Below are 22,349 nucleotides of genomic sequence, written 5' to 3'. Positions count from 1 at the left end.
TTTGTAGAGACCGCATCTCCCTGTGTTGCCCAGGCTAGTCTTGACCTCCTGGTCTCAAGCAATCCTCCTGCCTCAGCCTCCCAAAGTACTGGGAATATAGGCGTGAGCTACCGTGCGTGGCCAATCACCAGTTATTTACTTAACTAGACAAGTGTACTCAGCTTCACCTCATATGTCATTCTCTCCCCTAGGGCCTTTCCTGACTTCCTCTCTCCCAGAGAGTACACTATCTCTCACCTGGGCCATCGAGGCTCCATGACACCTAGGACACACACTGCTGAGCACCTCTCACTTTGGACTGTCACTCTTTGCTTAGATATTTTTGTCCCTGACAAGATTGTCCCTGTCAAAACCAGCACTGTCTCAGGGTATCCCTAGCACTGACCACAATGCCTACAAGATGATCTGGTCATTTGTTCATTTCTTGAAACAAAAGAAATGCATTATAAGCCTTAAAAATTTCCTGTCCCCACTGAGCAGAGGCAAATATTCTTCATAGGAGAATACCAAATACTGTATGAAGACACCCCCACTCCCTACCCCAAGTCTGGGCTTGACGTAGTGACTCACTTCCAAAGAATATAGAAAGGGAAAAACAGTATTTATATATAGTATAGGAACCTGGCAAATATCCCCTTAATCCAGTGATGAAGGTTAATGTCATTGGCAATGTCGTGTTGATATCCATGTATCCTGATATGATGTGACGAGAAAGGCACTTCATCTCCGTGGTATTCATCCCCAAACCCATAACCAGGAGAAAACACCTGACAAACCCAAACTGAGGGACATTCTGTAAATACCTGACTGGTGCTCCTCAAAATTGTCAAGGTTATTAAGAAAAAGAAAAACAAAAACAAGGAAATATTGAGTAACTGTCACAGACCAGAGAAGATGAAGCAGACATGATACCTAAATGTAATATGAGATCCTGGAGTACATCCTGGAAGAGAAAAAGGGAAGCAGTGAAAAAACTGGTGAAATCCAAACTAAGTTTGGAGTTTGATTAATAATAATGTATCAAGTGCATAAGTGCACATGTTGGCTTTTTAATTTTGACAAGGGCACCATGGCAATTTAAGATGATAACATTTGGGGAAACTGAAACTGGGTAAAGGAGCTTTCTGTGTTGGATTCATCAGCTTTTCTGTAAGTCTAATATTATCCCAAAATAAAAAGTTTATTTAACAAATTCACTTCCCCCTGTACAACACCTTTACACCCCCTCTAAAGGCCAGAAGGTCAAACATCTCCATCTGGATACAAATAGAATCCATTAGTTAGATAGTATGTAGTAGAATTGAGCTATGAAAGCAACATTTTATTTTTATTCTGTACTGATTATCTGGTCTGTGCAGGAGAATGGCAATTGTTTGCCCTATCCATCCTTCACTAACAGAACCCATGCTGGCACCCAGCCTAATGACTACACCTACCTGCCTCCCTTATTGCCTGGGGTGACCCCGTGACTAACCTCTTCTCAGTGCCAGAGAGAGAGAAGTGTGTGACACTTCCAAGTAGTCTCCTTCAGAGGGATGGGTAAGCACTTCCCTTCTTCTTACCTGCTGGCATGTGTGAGAATGGGAAGGATGGGAGGTGGCATACTGAGACAGACCAAGGAACCCAAGAGCATGAACCTGGGTCACACTGAGCTTGATTGAGACAGATCATACACATCCATTTTTTTAAAAACTGGAAAATTCAGAAAGTAGATAGGTACATATGGAAGAAAATAAGAATGACCTGTAATTTTGGCACCTGGAAATAGCTTGTTTTGACATATGTAGTATCATGTATGAGATACATAGACACATATGAGATTAAAATCCCACAATCCTATACATCCAGTGTTGCATCTTACCTTTAAACCTTAATATTATATTATGAGTACTTTCTATATATTTTTAGAAAATGTTGTTTGGATGTTTGTGTAACATACATTATGGTGCTGGAGGACCATGGTGAGTATGAATTTGGCGTCACACAGACCTTAGTTCAAGTTTCATTTAGGCCCTTGGCTAGCTGTGTGACCTCAGGCAAATTGTGCCACCTCCCTGTAAAATGAAGGTAAATAAAAGACTTGCCTTTTAGAGTTGTTGGGAGGATTGAATAAGTTAATGTATGTAAAATCTCTAGCGCAGGGCCTGGATCATAGTAAATTCTTAATAAATATAAACTACTGTGATTAACATTATTCTTTAAAAAATTTTTGTGACAAGGTCTTGCTCTGTCACCCAGGTGGCAGCGCAGTGGCACAGTCTCAGCTCACTACAGCCTCGACCTCCTGGGCTTAACTTATCTTCCTACCTCAGCCTCCTGAGTAGCTGGGACTACAGGTGTGCAACATCATGCTTGGCTTATTTTTGTATTTTTTTTAGAGGTGAGTTTTCACCATGTTGTCTAGGCTGGTCTTGAACTCCTGGGCTCAAGAAATCCATCCACCTCAGCCTCCCAAAGTGGTGAGTACTTGAAATCAAAAAAATAATAATGCAAGGAATTGATCATAAAGGTGATGTGAAAGCTGAGAAATAAAATAGGAAAATGAAATAACCCAAAGATTAGCAGCAGTTAGACAGCACTACCACATTAGGTGGAAGGAGAGAGGGAAAATGTGCTGCAACCAGAGTCCAGGGCCAGAGTTACCTGGCAGAAGCTAGAATTATGGTAGACCTTTTCTGTGGGACATAGACCCATGGAGGAAATTCAGCTCTTTCTGGAGATGCCACTTGTGGTAAAGAGGGCCGGGGAAAAATACGCTGGATTGGCCCTCCCACCCACTTTGTAATCTCCTTCTAGCACCCTTCAACCCATTCAGAAGCCTGGGAAATGGGGTCTTAGCCTCCTTGAGCTACAAAGCAAAGCAGGGGAAGAGGATCTGATGGAAATAGATCTAAATGGAATGGATCTGATGGAAACAGACCCAGGACTGGCACAGTCCACCCCTTTTACTATTCAGCATTTATTCTCATCCTTCCACCTCTATTTAACAAAACCAAACATGAAGCCCCTGTATCCTACAAATGAAGAGGCTTTCTTCTTTCCTCCAACAAGAAGAGGTGCAAATCTCTCTAGTCATAATGTCCACTTCATGCCCAAGATGTCCAGGTGAATTTCAGTCCTCCCCATCTAGTCTGAACGTTACTTCTCACGGTCTGTTGAACTTATTGTAAAATTAAGCACCACCAATACTTCTTATATAAAATACACAAGGAAGAGGCAGGGGGAAAAAGATATCAATCATGAATACGTACATAAAAATATTCATAGATACTTCAGTTCTCATTTCTATAACTGGTCACAAGGTCATTCCACTTCTCATTCCATGTTACCCTGGCCCTCAGCCAGTACCTTGGCTAGTTGGGGTTATTTGCTTGGTGGAAAATGCCTTCATACCTGAATGGCCTGAGTCTTTGGTATTCTTTGAGTTACTTTAGTGTTTTATTGTTTGTTTCTTTTTGGTTTTTGAGAGGAGTCTTGCTCTGTCGCCCATGCTGGAGTGTAGTGGTGCGATCTAGGCTCACTGCAGCCTGTGGTTCCTGGGTTCAAGTCGTTCTCCTGTCTTAGCCTCCTGAGTAGCTGGAATTACAGGTACCCACCACCATGCCAGGCTAATTTTTGTATTTTTAGTAGAGACAGGGTTTCACCATGTTGGCCAGGCTGGTCTTGAACTCCTGACCTCAAGTGATCCGCCTGCCTTGGCCTTCCAACGTGCTGGGTGAGTCACTGGGCCTGCTGAGTTACTTTAGCTTTAATTGACCTTTAATACTGGATGTGCAGTTACTATCCTTGAAATATTTTCCTATTCTAAGTGGCACCCCAGTGACTCCTGAGGTTTCAGGTACAGTGATCCTTTCTATAGCAACACAATTTTCCCTTGATACTTGGTACTACCTACCCCAAACAGCACAGTTATCCTTCCTCAGCCTGTGAGAGACTCAACTTCAACTTTAATGGAAGTATTATTATATCTCCTGAATGAGCAGAGCCCAGGATTTGGGGATGGGAAGCAAGAATTCTTCCAGTGATTTTATCAGTTGTAATAATGAGGGGGGACCACTCCCAATTTTACCCCACGGTTCCCAGACTTTTTAGGGTAGCAGTTCAATGTTGCAGATGTTGTCTCCTGGAATATAACCACAGAAAGCCTTTAACATGTCATTCTCTGTTTTGTTGGGTTGCCTATTTCTGAGTGAGGGTGTATGTGATGATATCAGTGAATTCCATGAGCAGAAGCCCACTGCTGCATTTTTATTGCTATGCAGCGAGTACTGTGGTAAAAATAAATAAATAAATAAAATTGTATGGGTTTTAATGATGGTAAATAAGATTTTCTCTAACTCCACAGATGACTATGTTGGCAAACACGTAGTGGTCAGGGAAGACAAACCAGCACCCTCAAATAGGTGTTTGTTTCAATTAGGACAAATTGATAAGTACAATAGAACAAAATTGCTAGTGGGTGGTTGACTGGTCACCCTGGGAAATGGTGTTCAGTCTTGGTTTTTGCTATTAGTTGCTCCAAGATAGATCCATAATCTCATTTGCTTGATGTGGCCACCTTTTATTTAAGAGCCTCTTCTACAATGGATGCCCTTTACATGAGGCACACATGTCCTCACACTCTAGGTCTATTTCATATATCCATCCTCGTAACTCTTACCCAGACTTTATTGTCACCAATCTTACAATCTTGCTTTTACCAAGTTCCTAACCAGGTGGCCACACTGTTGGCCACTGCCTAAAACTCAAGGTAGATTTCTTCGTTTATCAGAGCATTCTCCTTCTGTCTGCTGTGGACAACCAGATGAATTACTCTCAGTTCTTTCTGTGGGGCAGTGAAGTTCCTCATAAGGGCACAGATTGAATTGAGGGAGGACCAGCACTATAGCTGAAGGTGGCCGATGTCACTTGCATGTGCCTTCCAGACCTACTTGAACCTGATCTCACAGCTACCACCTCCGTTTGATAAGAGTTTGTTTCTGCAGACACCAAAGCTTAAGACTTAGAGGATCAGAGAACACTCACTTTATGGTGGGAAACTCAAGCCACACAGTCACTCAGTCTTATGGTAGAGTGGATACTGTGGCACTCAGCTCACATCTCCCAATCTAGGATTGAAGCTGCCACAGCTGAGCTTCCTGTGGAATTTCCTCAAAGCTCACGGGAACAGCTTTGCCCAAGGTTACATGGTTCCCACATCTAATACCTGGTTGATATGGCAACACTGGCACCTGTTCCCTTTCAAGGCAGGACAACTCAATAGGGACATCCCAATTTGAGTTCCCTGTGTGAGCAGCTGAGGCCTCTGTTGCCACAATCACAGTTCACCTTCTTCCTCTGTCTCTCTTACTCTCCAACCAATCCTGTCTCTCTTACTCTGTAACAGACTGTTGCTCCCAAACGTAGTCTCCAATATACCTTCTGTCCATCAAACCCCATCTTAGAATTGGCTTCCTGGGGAAACAATCAAATAGTCAAATGTTCAGAATCTACAAAGTCCTTCAGGTGAACCAGGGTCTTCTTCTCAAAGTAAGATTAGTTGTCAGCTCAGGAAGGTGTAGCTTTGCTTCAATACACTATGGGACTGTGCTAGGGTTCTCTTATTGGGACTTCCCTGTTCCATACAGCCTTTTTATTTACCACAGACCTCCAAGTACTGTTAGATCTGTTGGGTCACAGACCTGAGCCCCAGGCAGCATGGCCTATGCCACACCTGGACTCACTATAGAACCTGCTCTTGCTTTGGACCTCACCTAAAGCTCAGCCTTAACAAATTACTTGTTAGATGGATTGGAGCATCACACCCAATCTATAGCCTCTAAAATCCAAAGAAGCTCAGGAATGATCCAGATAGTTCAATAAAACACATGAATTTTACAAATGTGTCTTATATACTGATGTCTACTATATGGCAGTGACTCTGGGAGATGCAGGAAAGAAATGAGAAATCGTTCAGCCTTTGAAGGATTTGGTCTAGTCAGTTATGCAGCAATGTGAGCCAAGGCGATGACACTTGGTGGACAGTGCCATATGGCGTTTATGTATGAAGTGCCATGAGAGGGCAAGGAGAGAGTAATCATTCCTGCCCTGCCAGGCCGGGTGAGAAAAGTGGGTGATATCTGGTCATATTAAACTGTAAGCTGATCAGCTCAATAAACAACAAAATATCTTATACCAAATATAAAAGGTGTTAAGATATTTCATAACTCTGAGAGTTAAGCTGTTCCCAAGTATGTAATTTATATATCAGATACACTTTTTCTTGGTTTGGATCCTAAAAATGCAACAGAATGACTTTCTGTTCATTTACAAAAGGAGAATTTTTAAAAACCAGATAATTTCTGATTGCTCTTCAGAACAATGACAATATAATCCTCACCATTGTCACCTTCTGTTCACAGCCTGTCACTGAGTAGAGATAAACAACTACACACTTAATTATAAGTTATGTGCTAATTTGGGCACGCCAAGTATCATACTATTGGATGTATAATATTGGCCCAAGTTTTGAGAGTTGAGTACAGCCTTTCTTTGTCTTTTATTGCCAAATCAGATGCAAGATATTCAGGACACTCCAGCGTTAATTCCTATTCACTATTTCTAATTATTTAAAAACTAAGATGTCATCTTGAAAATAAAGTAGGGAAATGTTCAGCTACTTGAGGGAACAATCTGTACACAACATCTTGTATACACTTAGGTCAAATACAAGACTGAATAATTTATATTTTCCTAGTGACAGCAAAGACTATTTTGGACTTTCTTTACAAAAAAGAACTTCTTGGCTGGGTGCAGTGGCTCACGCCTGTAATCCCAGCACTTTGGGAGGCCGAGGGGGGCGGATCATGAGGTCAGGAGATTGAGACCATCCTGGCTAACACGGTGAAACCCCGTCTCTACTAAAAATACAAAAACAAAATTAGCCGGGTGTGGTGGCGGGCGCCTGTAATCCCAGCTACTCGGGAGGCTGAGGCAGGAGAATGGCGTGAAGCCGGGAGGCAGAGCTTGCAGTGAGCCGAGATCGCACCACTGCACTCCAGCCTGGGTGACAGAGCAAGACTCTGTCTCAAAAAAAAAAAAGGAATTCTGCTGATGCCTACTTTCTAAACTAACACACACACACACACGCACACGCACACACACACGCACACACAGATGTAAATGCTTTGCTTCATAATCTCATAGCAATGTCTTAGGTTTAGTGTGTATGTGAAGGAATGGTAGTGGCTAACAATAGTGGGTGTAAATAATGTATAGACATGCACTGCATAACAATGTGTCAGTCGACAGCAGACCACATATATGACCATGGCCCCAAAAGACTATAATGCAGCTGCCCTATACAGGTGTACCATTTTTTCTTTTATACTATATTTTTACTGTACCATTTCTATGTTTAGATGTTTAGAGGTGTTTAGATACACAGACACCATTTTGTTACAGTTGCCTATGGTATTCAGTACAGTTGTGTGCTGTACGAGTTTGTAGCCTAGAAACGATGGGTTATACCACGTAGTCTAGGTGGTCTAGGTGTGTAGTGGCCTATCCCTTCTAGGTTTGTGTAACCACACTCTGTGATGTTCACACAACAACAAAATCACCAAATAATGCATTTCTCAGAACGTATCCCCATCCTTAAGCAAGGCATTACTGTATCTCCAACAGTCTTCTTGATAACTTCAAGTCTTTTTAGCTGACTTTTTGACAGACCTGATTATTTGATGGTTGCTGTTTGTAACCTTGCAAACAGGCAGGAGATGTGTCAGGTTTGCCATTCTCTTGTTGTGCACTTGTGCTTGCTTTTTTAGTGTCATCTTTGATCCAAGGTTCCTTTGAAGGTCCAATTTTATAACATTTGTCCATCTTGGGAGGGTTGCTTAGGTTAACAAGAAATGATTTAATTTGTAAATCCATGTAACTTACTGCCTGCAAACCTCAGTGCTTTGCCGTGAGCTGAAAGAGAGGAAAATCTCAAGGGCACCATCACGTTGGCCACTCGGAGTTGTGGAGCCTTCTTTGGTCCCTCAGCTTCCCGGGGTTCTCACGAATAACATGTGGTTGTCACATGTTGGGATGAGAGTGCTAGTGTCAATCTGATTACTGCAAAATTGAGAAGGGGCAAAAATCCATTCCAACTGCAAGACAGACCAATGGATTTTAACATGACTGCGTACTAAAAGTTTATTGATATGGTTTCAGATTTCTTCCCTGCAACTAACCTTACAAAGCGGCCACAATGATCTGTAAAGGCTACTGACATATTCCTCCCCTCTCCAATTCCTCATCCGTGTGAGCTTGGATTATCTTCATATATTTCTGCCAAACAGCGTTTCACAGCAAATTAAATGCCGAAGCAGATAAAAGAATCTGGCTGTCTTCTATTTGGCCAGACACTAAGAAGATTTGCAAAGTAATGATTTAGTTTTCTCACTAAAATTTTTTTGTGTCTTGAGAAATACAGTCATTTCTAATAAAATGTATGTTTCTATGTGAATATTCAGTGGGGTCCTTGTTATTTTAAAACAAATAAATATTTTTAACAATTCTCATTTAATTTTTAATATCTATGTTATTGTTAGAGGAAATCTTCATAAATAAAAGCTCTTAGGATTTTCAGTAATTATGCAGACACAAAAAGGTGGAGAAAATGAATGTATAACTGACATTAACAATATGGACAAATTTTATTAACATAATAAGGAGTAAACATAAGTTTTGGAAGACTGCTATGATGTCCTTTTTAAAAATGACTTTATTTTTTTTAGAGCAGTTTTAGGTTCACAGCAATATTGAGAGGAAGGTACAGAAATGTTTCATATACCCTCTGCCCTGGCACATACATAGCCTCCACTATTATCAACGTTTCCCACCAGAGTGGTACATTTGTTATAATTGATGAACTTACATTGGCACATCCTAATTACCCAAAGTCTGTAGTTTACCTTAGAGTTCACCCCTGATGTTGTACTTTCTATGTGTTTGGATGTATGTATAATGATAGTTATTCACCATTATAGTATCATACAGAGTAGTTTCAGTCTCCTAAGAATTCTCTGTGCTCTATGTATTAATCACCCTGCCTCAGACTCTGGCAACCCCTGATTTTTTTACTGTCTCTACAATTTTGCTTTTTCCAGAATGTCATATAGCTGGAATCATGCAGTATGTACCCCTTTCAGACTGGCTCCTTTCACTTAGTTATATGCCTTTAAGGTTCCTCCATGGCTTAATAGCACATTTCTTTTCAGTGCTGAATAATATTTCATTGTCTGGATGTACTATAGTTTATTCATTCATCTACTGAGAACATCTTGATTGCTTCTAAGTTTTGGCAGTTATGAATGAAGCTGCTATAAACATTGGTGTGCAGGTTTTTGTGTAGACATCAGTTTTTAACACCTTTGGGTAAATACCAAGGAGCACAGTTGCTGGATCCTATGATAGGAGTATGTTTAGTTCTGTAAGAAACTGCTACACTGTCTTCCAAAGTAGCTGTACCAGGCTGGAGTTCAGTGGTGCCATCTGAGTTCCCTGCAAACTTCGCCTCCCTGGTTCATGTGATTCTCATGCCTCAGCCTCCCGAGTAGCTGGGAGTACAGGTGCATGCCACCATGCCCAGCTAAATTTCTTTTCTTTTTTTGTGGGGGAGAAAGGGAGTTTTGCCACATTGGCCAGGCTGGTCTCAAACTCCTGGCCTAAGGTGATCCGCCCATCTCGGCCTCCCATAGTGCTAGGATTATAGGCATGAGCCACTGTGCCTGGTCAATGATATCTTGCTGTTGTTCTAATTTGCATTTCCTTGATGACATATGATGTGGGCATCTTTTCATATGTTTACTTGTCATCTATATATCTTCTTTGGTGAGGTGTTGTCAAGGTCTTTGGCCCATTTTTTAAAAAATTGAGGAAAATTGTATTTATAATATACAACATGATATTTTGACAATGTATACATTTAGAATGGTTAAATCGAGCTAATTAGCATATGCATTACCTCACATACTTGGCGGTGTATATAGTCAATTTTTGTAAATATTCTGTATGTGATGTGAAGGATGTGCTTTGCAGATTGTTGTCACAGGTCTATAAACGTGCGTTACATCAAGTGAGTTACTGATGTGTTCAAATCTCTATCCCTTATTGGTTTTTTTGTTTGTTTGTCCTATTAGTGAGATGAGTATATTAACATCTCCCATTGTAGCTATGATTTGTCTGTTTATCTTTGTGGTGTTCTGTTCACATTTGCTTTCCACATTAGAAGACCACATTATTAACACAGCTTGCCATCTCAGGAAACAGGAAGCCCCTACATCTGCCCGATGACATGCCTGTAACCCAGGTGTCATGAAGCTTTCCCTTTAATTTCCCTTATAATTCTGCTTCTCTCACTTTATAAAAGAAAGGCATCTCACTTACCCATTTCACTTCTTACTATGTCTCTGCCTCTGGAGCACCAAAGAAAGATACACTGAAACATTCATTATTAATGGGGATCAAGGCACCATAAACTGAAGGCATGGCTTTTCATCGTCCAGACATCTATGTGTTAAGGGCACAGCATGGCATTAGGTCATCATGGGATTTTTGGCATATAACTCAAAAAAATTTTAAAAAGTTGAATGACATTGTATAACAAAATTCCTTCCATTTCCACTCACTGATATATATATATATATATATATATATATACACACACACACACACACACGTATAGATGTGAACATATTTTTTTTAATAAACATATATATATTTATTTATTTTTGAGATGGAGTTTCACTCCTGTTGCCCAGGTGGGAGTGCAATGGTGCGATCTCGGCTCACTGCCACCTCCGCTTCCCGGGTTCAAGTGATTCTCCTACCTCAGCCTCCCAAGTAGCTGGGATTACAGGCATGCACTACCATGCCTGCCTGGCTAATTTTGTATTTTCAGTAGAGATGGGGTTTCACCATGTTGTCCCGTCTGGTTTCGAACTCCTGACCTCAGGAGATCTGCCCGCCTCGGCTTCCCAAAATGCTAGGATTACAGGCATGAGCCGCTGTGCCCGGCCGGTAAACACATTTTCTAAGTATTAACATATACAGAAATAAAAATAGGAATAGGATTTATTCTGAACCCTGTCTCATTTTAATAATCAGTGATATTTTCCATACACATATGAACTAACTGAAAAACAAAAGCCTATTTCATTAAGGAATACACATATAATACAATTTAAACATGGTATGGTTAATGTAATTCAGCATTTTATACTTAATAAAAAAATTATAACTTGATGTTTTGTTTAATTTTATGCAGATGATACTTGCAATGATAATCTGGATTTTTTAACATTTAGAATCATATGAAATTTAAAGTTAAAATAAATTTCCCCATATTTTAGTTATAGATAAGGATAATATGGTAATCAAATAAAAACACTTTGAAACATAAAGATACATTTTTATGTAAAATTTTGAATTGAAGGAGAAAAAAAGATGTAACATTTTTGACTGTTACAGATGAGCTAGCTCAAGTATGTTTTAAATAGACAATGGAAATCAAATTACATACGAATTATTTTCCATTGTATATATTTGTTTATTTTTATTTATTTATTATTTATTTTTATATGGAGTTTCACTCTGTCGCCCAGGCTGGAGTGCAGTGGCGCAATCTCAGTTCACTGCAACCTCTGCCTCCTGGTCGCAAGTGATTTTCCTGCCTCAGCCTCCCAAGTAGCTGGGACTATAGACATGTGCCACCACACCTGGTTAATTTTTGTATTTTTAGTAGAGACGGGGTTTCGCCATGTTGCATGCTGGTTTTGAACTCCTGAGCTCAGGTGATCTGCCTGCCTTGGCCTCTCAAAGTGCTGGGACTACAGGCGTGAGCCACCACGCCTGGCCCCATTGTGTATATTTAAAAGAACATTATGAAAGTTTTCTTTAAAAATGTCAACTCCAATGACAGACAACAAACAACTTAGAATGAAAAATTTTAGAGGTCAACTGCTAGAATGTGTAAAATTCTTGTGGGGTATACTCAAGAAGGACAATGTGAAGACCCCACCTCCTGCTTTTGGGCAATCATGTGTCCAGCCAGACACTAGATGAACTACGAATTTCCTGAGAAGAAATTTCCTCTCTTGGTGAAAGTGTTTCAGTATCCAGAACACTTACCATCTTGGAACCCTTCCTAGTACTCACCTTTATATCTAGGGGAAGGTAAAGAAGTGGGGTCCCCCACACAGCAGTGAGTGCCAGAGCTGGAAGTATTCAAAAGATAGAATGGTGGACCATGCTCCCTTTCAGAGCCAGCAATTGATAACCTATCTCATTCTGGTTGGAAAGAATAAGGAAAGAAGTAAAGATAGAAAGAGGCACAGGTAGACATACCTGTTTACGAAGTGTCTTCCATGTTCAGGTATCACATTGGCTGCGTGCATGTGTTATTTGATTTCCATAACACTGCCTTCTACAGATGAAGAAATGGAGCCTCAGGAAGATGACACGCCTTGTCCAAGTTTGTATGGTTTGTCAGTGGTGCAATTGGGATCCCAGGTTTGTCTGACTTGGCTACAACCACGGCCTTAGAGTCAGAAGATATGTGTGCCCTGAGGCAAATTACTTCTCTGAGCTCAGGTTTCCTCATCTGTAAAACGGGGTGTTACTAGCTATTTTGCAGGGTGGTCGTTAAAAGCTAGTGAGTTAATGTGTGGATGTGTTAAAATCCCTAGCACCAGGCCCGACTCACAGAAGGCCCTGAAGTTAGAAGAGTTGACTATTCAGGCACAGAGTCGGGTATTCTGGCACCAAACTTCTGCCAGCAAAGTGATCGCTGGTGTTTGGGGCACAAAGCTTTGTGAGTAGAGCTGCCACTTAATGGTGACAAAGTGAGTAGTGGCTCACCTTACATTTTAAGATAAAGTAGCTAAAACTTTGGACGTTGACTTGGGGTTGCCTTAAGAGATCCAAGACTAGTGCCCATCCACTGCATTCCCTCCTAGCCAAAAATGTCTCGCCCTTCACATGTTAAAACTAAACAATGTAGCCCGCGGAGCCCGTTCAGTGTTCTGCAGTCAAGGGTTAAAAACTCATGCTGCCTAGTAATCCCAGCACTGTGGGAAGCGGAGGCGGGCGGACTGAACTTGAGGTCAGGAGTCCAGACCAGCCTGGCCAACACGGTGAAACCCCGTCTCCGTTAACAATACAAAAATTAACCGGGCGTGGTGTTGCGCGCCTGTAGTCCCGGCTACTCGGGAGGCTGAGGCAGGAGAGTCGCTGGAACCCGGGAGGGGGAGGTTGCAGTGAGCCGAGATCGCGCCATTGCACTCCAGCCTTGGGGGACGGAGCGAGACTCTGGAACAGACAGACAAACCAACCACCCCAAGCTCATGCTGCCTCGCCCTTGCGGGGCAGAACCCACAAAAGACACCGTGCCTCTGCTGTTCATTTTTCACTTTTTTAAATGTTATGAAGTAGGATCGCGTGTGTGTGTGTGCGTGCGTGCGTGTGTGTGTAAACGGATCCAGATCTAAAATTGTCACTGAAAGGACGCACTCATCAAAGAAGTCCTTGGGTAGCTGCAAGTAGCTTCCTGGAACTATTGGTGTTGTTTGCGCGCCCCCAGGTGGCCAATGGCCTTCCTTGTCAAGGAGGTTGGCACAGATCATCAGTTTCTTAACCGTGGTGGCACGTGAGGAATCACCTGGAAATTCTGATTTAAAAGGTCTACTGCTGGCTCACGCCTGTAATTCCAGCACTTTGGGAGGCAGAGGCGGGCAGATCACCTGAGGTCAGGAGTTCGAAACCAGCCTGGCCAAAATGGTGAAACACTGTCTCTACTGAAAATACAAAAATTAGCCGGGCGTGGTGATGCACATGTGTTATTCCGGCTACTTGAGAGGCTGAGGCAGGAGAATCGCTTGAACCTGGGAGGCGGAGGTTGCAGTGAGCCGGACCGCGCCGTTGCATCCCAGCCTGGGCAATAACAGCGAAACTCCGTCTTAAAAAAAAAAAAGTCTACTGCTGGGATAGACAGTATTATTTTATTTTTTTAAAAAAGAAGTTTCACAGGTGATTTAATGTGCAGACAGGGATAACCACTGCTGTGGGGATTTCATTTGTTTATTTATTTGAAATGGAGTTTGGCACTTGTTGCCTAGGCTAGAGTGCAATGGCGCCATCTCGGCTCACTGCAACCTCCGCCTTCCGGGTTCAAGCGATTCTCCTGCCTCAGCCTCCCGAGTAACAGGGATTACAGGGATGCACTACCACGCCTGGCTAATTTTGTATTTTTAGTAGGGATGGGGTTTCACCATGTTGGCCAGGCTGGTCTCCAACTCCTGACCTCAAGTGATCCACCCACCCTGGCTTCCCAAAGTGCTGGGGTTACAGCTGTGAGCCACCATGCCCGGCTCTGGGGATTTCATTTAGAATTACCAATTGATGGTTTTCTTTGATTCATTTTGCAAATATTTATTGACCTCCTACTAGGTGTTAAGCACTGTGATAGGAGACGATGAGCAACAGAAAGTCCAGTGCCCTGTCCTCATGTAAATTACAAATGTGAGTAAAATAAACGCACAATGAAAAAATAATTATCAGAGCTCAGAACAGGACAATCTGAGTGCATCTGGAAGTCAGCAAAGGCTTGAGGACTTGCCTTTTGAAGTGAGGTCTGAAGAGTGAGCTGGAGTTAACTAGGCCAGGCTGACGCACTGACACAGCTAGTTGCCTCAAGTTTCCTTGCTCTTGTCAGGCAAGTGGCCCACGAAGTTGGAGGCAGGCCTTCTTTGATATGGCTCCAGCCTCCTGCCCCAAGTGGACAATTGGATCGCTGGATGACTGACGATGATTGCCTGTTAATTCCATCAGGGTAACGTGAAAACATTAAAAGGAGGAAAGCATTGCTCCTCAGGACAGCAAAAGGTGTGTGGGTGAAGAATGTGGAGGAGGAAGACAAGATGGAGCACTGAACATCAAAGAAATGCAACTTTAAACAAAAAGGAGCCATGTCTCGTCAGGCCAATTGGCAAAGGCGTATAATACACAGTGCTTGATGAGAATGGAGATTCTTCTCTCTGATCCAGCAAATTCACTGTTAGGAAGTCCCCCTGGAGAATGACGGGCATAGATAATGTGGAGAGTCTAGCAGAGAAAGGGAGTATGGCTGTGCTTAAAGAACAGGATCATAACCCCTTTGGGAGGAGAGGTTTATTTTAAAGAGAGGAAGAGTAAGTATTGTGTGGGACGTTGTCTCAGTGGCTGAATTACCATTGATCGCTCCATGTGGGATTACATAAAAGAAGATTCATGTGTAGAAAAATTTCCATATAACAATCTCTCTTATCCTTTTAATTTCAACTGAATTTGACATACCTATTCAGTACCTGCTATTGCAAAGCTTGGGTGGGTGTGAAGAGCTGCATTATCATGAGGGATGGGTGACATGCCTGGCTCCCTGTCCTCCAGGAATGTAGGCTAGAGGGGAAGGCTGACAAGCGACAAATTGAAATGCAGTAATTATAATAAAATAAATATTATATTATAGGTATAAGAATGTGTGTTTAAAGTGTTATGAGAAGAGAGGTGAAACATTTTTCAAATTGTAATTGAAGAAACGTGTCTGAGGAAGATTTCCAGAGGAAATAACATTTGGACAAAATTTTGAAGAAACAATTGGATTTTCAATAGATTTGGCATAGGGGTATTGGAGGGGAGAAGGCCCTTCTGCTTTAAGGAGAGTTGCATGAGGCTTTATTTATTTATTTATTTATTTTGAGACGGAGTCTTGCCCTGTCGCCCAGGCTGGAGTGCAGCGGCCGGATCTCAGATCACTGCAAGCTCCGCCTCGCCGGTTTACGCCATTCTCCTGCCTCAGCCTCCCGAGTAGCTGGGACTACAGGCACCCGCCACCTCGCCCGGCTAGTTTTTTGTATTTTTTAGTAGAGTCAGGGTTTCACCGTGTTCGCCAGGATGGTCTCGATCTCCTGACCTCGTGATCCGCCCGTCTCGGCCTCCCAAAGTGCTGGGATTACAGGCTTGAGCCACCGCGCCCGGCCTATTTATTTATTAAGTCTTTACTGAGCACATTGATAAATGCTGTGTGGGATACAGAAGGAAGAGAACCTTCTACCATGAAAAGGAGACAAAACACACAAGGAGAAAAAAAGCCATGATATTACATTATATTGTGTAATTAGGTGTCAATGTTGTCAGCAAGATCTAGAGATGAGGCCTTTGCTTTAAATATTTGCAGCGCAGTGGACAGAAGCCTGCTGAGGGCAAAGGGAGAAATGAGAGGTACATTCTTACCATTACCTTTCCACAAACTTCTGGATTAAAAAGTATTATTGTTTCTTTGACAGTTTTTTATTTCAATAGTTTTTGGAGTACAGGTGGTTTTTGGTTATGTGGATAGGATCTTTCCCGGTGAATTCTGAGGTTTTAGGGCACCCATCACCCGAGCAGTGTATACTGTACCTAATGTGTAGTCTTTTATCCCTCACCCCCTCCCAGCCTTCCTCCTGCATCCCCAAAGTCCATATATCATTCTTATACCATTGCATCCTCATAGTTCAGCTCTCACTTATAAGTGAGAACATATGATATTTGGTTTTCAATTTCTGAGTTTAAAAATTATTATTGTTTTTTAGTGTGACATGAACCATACCCAAAAACACTTTGGCAAAACACTCAAGCATAAAGGGGGCGGGGGGGGGGAAGCTTCCCTCACCACCCCACCTCCCCTGCAATCCCACGTGTCTCCTGAGATGTAACTGTTATCGCCTTTTTGATGTGGATGTGGATTCTCCCAGAATGTTATCTATGTATTTACACACAAATACAAATATGTAAATACATAAATATATAGTTTTTGGGTTGCTGTGTGTTTTATATAAATGGTAAATTGGGAACATTTTCTATAGCTTTTCTTCACTCCAAGGTATTTAGGGAATTTTCCAGGTCAGTTCATTTATATATACCTCAGTATTTTAACTTGTATTCCATGGCATGGTGCATCTTAGTCACTGAACTATTTCCAGTTGATAATATGGGCAGTTGATAAAATTTATACTTGATTTGTGCATCAGCAACAACAATAATAAAATCCAGCCTGGGTTTAGTAAATGGAGCCCTGTCTTGAGGCACCAGTCTAGAGAGTAACAGTTCCACTGCTGATTCCATGATCTGAGTCAGTTCCCAAACCCAGAATGAAAGGGAAGCTGGGGACCCTCAGAGAAGAACCCGGCATGACAAACAGCTGAGAGCTGTACTGCACGCCTCCCACAGATGACTGGTTGTCATTGATCAAGTAAGTGTATGCTAATAAAAGGAAAATACCAGGAGCTTGAAAGCTACTCTGGCCCATTTATGAAGGTGGGGGCTCTCAGCAGGCGGGGGAATAAATGGTGCTTTGCTTTGACTCTATCTCATAGTAGGCTCATTGTGACAAGGACTGTAAGGACATCTGAAGATATTTGGGATGGGGAAGGGAGGTCTAAAAGTGCTTTGTATTGCTAAAAGTTAAAGACATGAAGATTAAAACAAGATAGTTAGCTGATTGGCAAGTAATACGTTGTTTATGGGATGAAGATCTATATTTTCCCTTTGACCCAGCAATCTTACTTTTAGGAATTATCCCATAGAATTACTGTCATAGATACATATAGAGAGGACCAGAGAATGAGAGAGCTGGTAAACTGTGTTTTTCTTAAGCCATGGAATTAAGGAACACCTGGGGTAAGATAGTTTGAATTTATCTGGTGATTTTTCCCCAAGTTCCTGAGTGTACAGTTGAAATTGATATTCTTAGAAACTGGCAGAATTTTCACACTCGATCCCCTCTATGGAATAAGAGCTGTTATTATTGGAAGAACGAAGACATTCCCCCTTCCCCTGCTTTTTTAAAAACTAAATTAAAGAGTAATACTGCATTGCTGGGGGAAACACAGCGGTTAGCACTACTATCCAAAACTTGAAAGATGCAGAAGTGATGATTTCGGCCGGGCGCGGTGGCTCAAGCCTGTAATCCCAGCACTTTGGGAGGCCGAGACGGGTGGATCGCGAGGTCAGGAGATCGAGACCAACCTAGCTAACACGGCGAAACCCCGTCTCTACTAAAAACGGTGAAACCCCGTCTCTACTAAAAAATACAAAAAACTAGCCGGGCGAGTTGGCGGGCGCCTGTAGTCCCAGCTACTTGGGAGGCTGAGGCAGGAGAATGGTGTAAACGCGGGAGGCGGAGCTTGCAGTGAGCTGAGATCCGGCCACTGTACTCCAGCCTGGGCGACAGAGCGAGACTCCATCTCAAAACAAACAAACAAACAAACAAAAAAAAAAAAAAAAAAGAAGTGATGATTTCTCTTTCTTTCTTCTCTCTCTCTCTCTCTCCCTTTTTTTTTTTTTTGAGATGGAGTCAGTCTCGCTTTGTTGCTGAGGATGGAGTGCAATGGCACAATCTCACCTCACTGCAACCTCCGCCTCCCAGGTTTAAGCGATCCTCCTGCCTCAGCCTCCCAAGTAGCTGGGATTACAGGCACCCACCACCACACCCAGCTAATTTTTGTATTTTTAGTAGAGACAGTGTTTCACCATGTCGGCTAGGCTGGTCTCCAACTCCTGGCCTCAAGTGATCTGCCCACCTTGACCTCCCAAAGTGCTGGGATTACAGGCGTGAGCCATCACATCCAGCCAGAAGTGATGATTTCTATCACATCTGCAATTTAACTGACAATATGGCTGATGCAGTATGTAGAATAAATCAGAGAATGAAATGACAATGACTTTAATTGCATCTGCTTTTATAGACATTGTCTCCTTCATAGCCCGTGTTACATCATTATCAATTTGGCAAATGCTTTTTTCTCCATCCCAATAAGCAGTAACACCAGAAGCAGTTTGCTTTCACATGGCAAGGGCTGCAGAATACTTTCAACGTCTTGCCTCAGACGTATACCAGCTCTAAGGTCCTCGCTTCAGTTTTGTACTTAGGAATCTTGATCATATCACTAACCCACAGGACACAGCCCTGGCTCTCCACATGGATGCTACTATGCTAAGAAGGCCTGATGAGAAGGAGGGGGGCAGGTGCCCTGGCTGACTTTGTTAAGACACATGCTGAGGGTGGGAAATATGCAGTATTCCATGCTTTCACTTTCCAAGGTTTTAGTTACTCATGATATAGTACAATAAAATATTTTAGGGGTACAAAAAATAATTGGAATGAATAAATAAGACCTAGTATTTGCTATTAACAGAGTGACTATAGTAAAAGATAATTTAATTGTACATTTTTAAATAACTAAAAGAGTGTAATTGGATTGTTTGCAACACAAAAGATAAATGTTTGAGATGAAGGTAAATAATTGCATTTAACCTGATATGATTATTATGCATTGCATGTATTAAAATATCTCATGTACCCCATAAATATATACTCCTACTGTGTACCCAAAAAATAAAAATAAATTTAAAAATTTAAGAAAGGACTGGGCATGGTGGCTCATGCTTGTAATCCCAGCACTTCGGGAGGCCAAGGCAGGTGGAGCATCTGAGGTCAGGAGTTCAAGACCAGCCTGGCCAACATGGCGAAACCCTGTCTCGACTAAAAATATGAAAATTAGCTGGGTGTGGTGGCAGGTGCCTGTAATCCCAGATACTTGGGAGGCTGAGGCAAGAAGAACTGCATGAACCCAGGAGGTGGAAGTTGCAGTGAGCCGAGATCATACCACTGTACTCCAGCCTGGGTGACAGAGCGAGGCTCTGTCTCAATAGATAGATAAATAAATAAAATAAAATAAAAAAAGATATTTTGGAAGAGAGAGAGAGATCACATTTATATGCCTTTTATTATAGAATATTGTTATAATTGTTTCATTTTACTATTAGTTACTGTTGTTAATCTCTTACTGCACCTAAGTAATAAGTTAAACTATATCATAGGTATGTGTGAATAGAACAAACACAGAATATATGGGGTTCGGTACTATCCATGGTTTCAGGCATGTACTGGGGGTCTTGGAACGTACCCCCTGTGGATAAGGGGTGACTACTGTATGCAGGTTAATTTTATTCAAGTGAGAAAAAAATGGTTCAACTGTAAGTATATTCTCACGGTGTTTTGATGACATCCATACAGAAGGATAAGTCTTCCTCATGAAACGTTAATGAAGAGGCTCATGGGACTCTGCTTCTCCAACATATGGTGTCTCTCGGGGAAGAACAGGGCCATAGAAAGCTTTGTGCGTAGACTCTAAAGACTGAGGTTGCAACCTCAGAATTTCAAAATAGGTTTGCATCAGACAACCTGACATTCCTAACCGTGTTTTAGGCATCGTGTACCATAAAATGATTTGACCCTCTTCGAAGTCCATCCATCATGTGCCAACCAGCCACAGGATGAGTTTTGTTGACCCTAATAAGTGGCACAGTTCGCTAAGGTGTACAGAAGCCATGTAGTGGGGTAGACCTAAAGTTGGAGTCTCAAATTTGTACTCTCTTGGGTGGTAAATATACATCTTCAGGCACATTTAATAAACAACATGTTATTTAGAAGTTGTTAAAAAATAACATCGAAGGCCATAGCATGGTGTGGGACTGTCCCCTTTCCGGAAGAAGAATCCGTTAAAACCCTATCAATTCATGTATCCATGTATCCCATTCAGCCCTTTTGAGCAGAGGCAGACAGCTTATTTTACATAATATAAAGACTGGGGAGGGTGACCTAGGAGCTAAAACATGGAGAGATTCCTTCCTTAGACAGGATGGTAGAATTTGCTATTGGCAAACTTCTGAACTGATAATCCAGTCAAAATCAAATGCACTGGCTGGGCGCTGTGGCTCACGCCTATAATTCCAGCACTTTGGGATGCTGAGGCTGGTGGATCATGAGGTCAGGAGTTCAAGACCAGCCTGGCCAACATGATGAAACCCTGTCTCTACTAAAAATACAAAAAAAAAAAAAAAAACCCAAAAAATTAGCTGGGCATGGTGGCACGTGCCTATAATCCCAGCTACCCAGGAGGCTGAGGCAGGAGAATTGCTTGAACCAGGACCCGGGAGGTGGAGGTTGCAGTGAGACGAGATCACACACTGCACTCCAGCCTGGGCTACAGAGGGAGACTCAGCCTCAAAAAAAAAAAAAAAAAACCGAGTGCATTATAGTTCTGTTTTCAGAGGCAGCCCAGCTTCACTCATTTTGATGATGCATTTTTCTATGTGATACAGAAAATTAAAGAAGTCTTCACTGGAAGCCGTTCTAATTGTACCAAGTTTGAATCCATCACTTTGTAAGTTGAAGTATTCAAAAAGTATATATAACCAACTACATGCTCACCATTGAAATATTTTTTACAACATATATTAGAAAATACCCTCCTCCCAATATTTTACAAGTAGTACTTATGTTTGCAGTTTCTTTCTAAGGTAATTGTAAAATCTGACTTTGATTATTTCACATATTAAAAATGATATGAAGGCTTATATCATGGATTTAAAGGCTGAGTTGTTTACTCTGTGTTACTCAGCTCAGCACTGCTAAGGCTGCCACTGTCAGGTACGTTGTGCCACCTGATGTGAGGCCCAATGAAGCACATGGCCCTGCACTTGCAGTATCCTTCCCTAAAAAAGAAAAAAAGTAAATCTAATCAAACAGGGGAACCCAACATCGTGGTGAACAACATCACAGAAATACAGTCAGCCTCATGTTACTCGTATGTCAAAAGATGTCACCACTTTTCAGATTACTGGTATACATGACTGAACTGGTTCCAGAAAGTTAAAAACGTATGTACTTGCCATAGTGAGCAGAAATTCGTCTTACTGCGGAATTGCTTATTAAAATCAATTTTAAGTAATGTGCACTATTTGAATTTGGCAAAATGATATTTGTATTGCATCAATTTGCAAACAATTGAGGTTAAATGTATTTTTTGCCTATTAGTTATTTTTGTTTTTTTCTTTCTGTTTTTTTTTTTTTGAGACGGAGTCTCTCACTCTGTCACCCAGGTTGGAGTGCAGTGGCAGATCTCAGCTCACTGCAACTTCCACCTCACAGGTTCAAGTGATTCTCCTGCCTCAGTCTCCCTGGTAGCTGGGATTACAGGTGCCCACCACCACACTACTCCTGACCTCAGGTGATCTGCCCACCTTGGCCTCCCAAAGTGCTGGGATTACAGGCTTGAGCCACCTCGCCCATCCCTTTATTAAAATAATTATCTATTCATATTTTTTTACCCATTGATTTGTTTGGACCTTGAGGGGTTTTTTTGTTTATACATATGAGATTTTCAATTAGTAAAGATTCTTTACCATTTATCATAGTTGTTGTAATTTTTTCCAATGTAATTAAATCTACTGCTACTTTC

Source organism: Rhinopithecus roxellana, chromosome 5, assembly GCF_007565055.1.
Source record: "Rhinopithecus roxellana isolate Shanxi Qingling chromosome 5, ASM756505v1, whole genome shotgun sequence".
NCBI lineage: Eukaryota > Metazoa > Chordata > Mammalia > Primates > Cercopithecidae > Rhinopithecus > Rhinopithecus roxellana.
The sequence above is the reverse complement of the archived record's forward strand: the minus strand, read 5'-3'. Positions refer to the sequence as shown.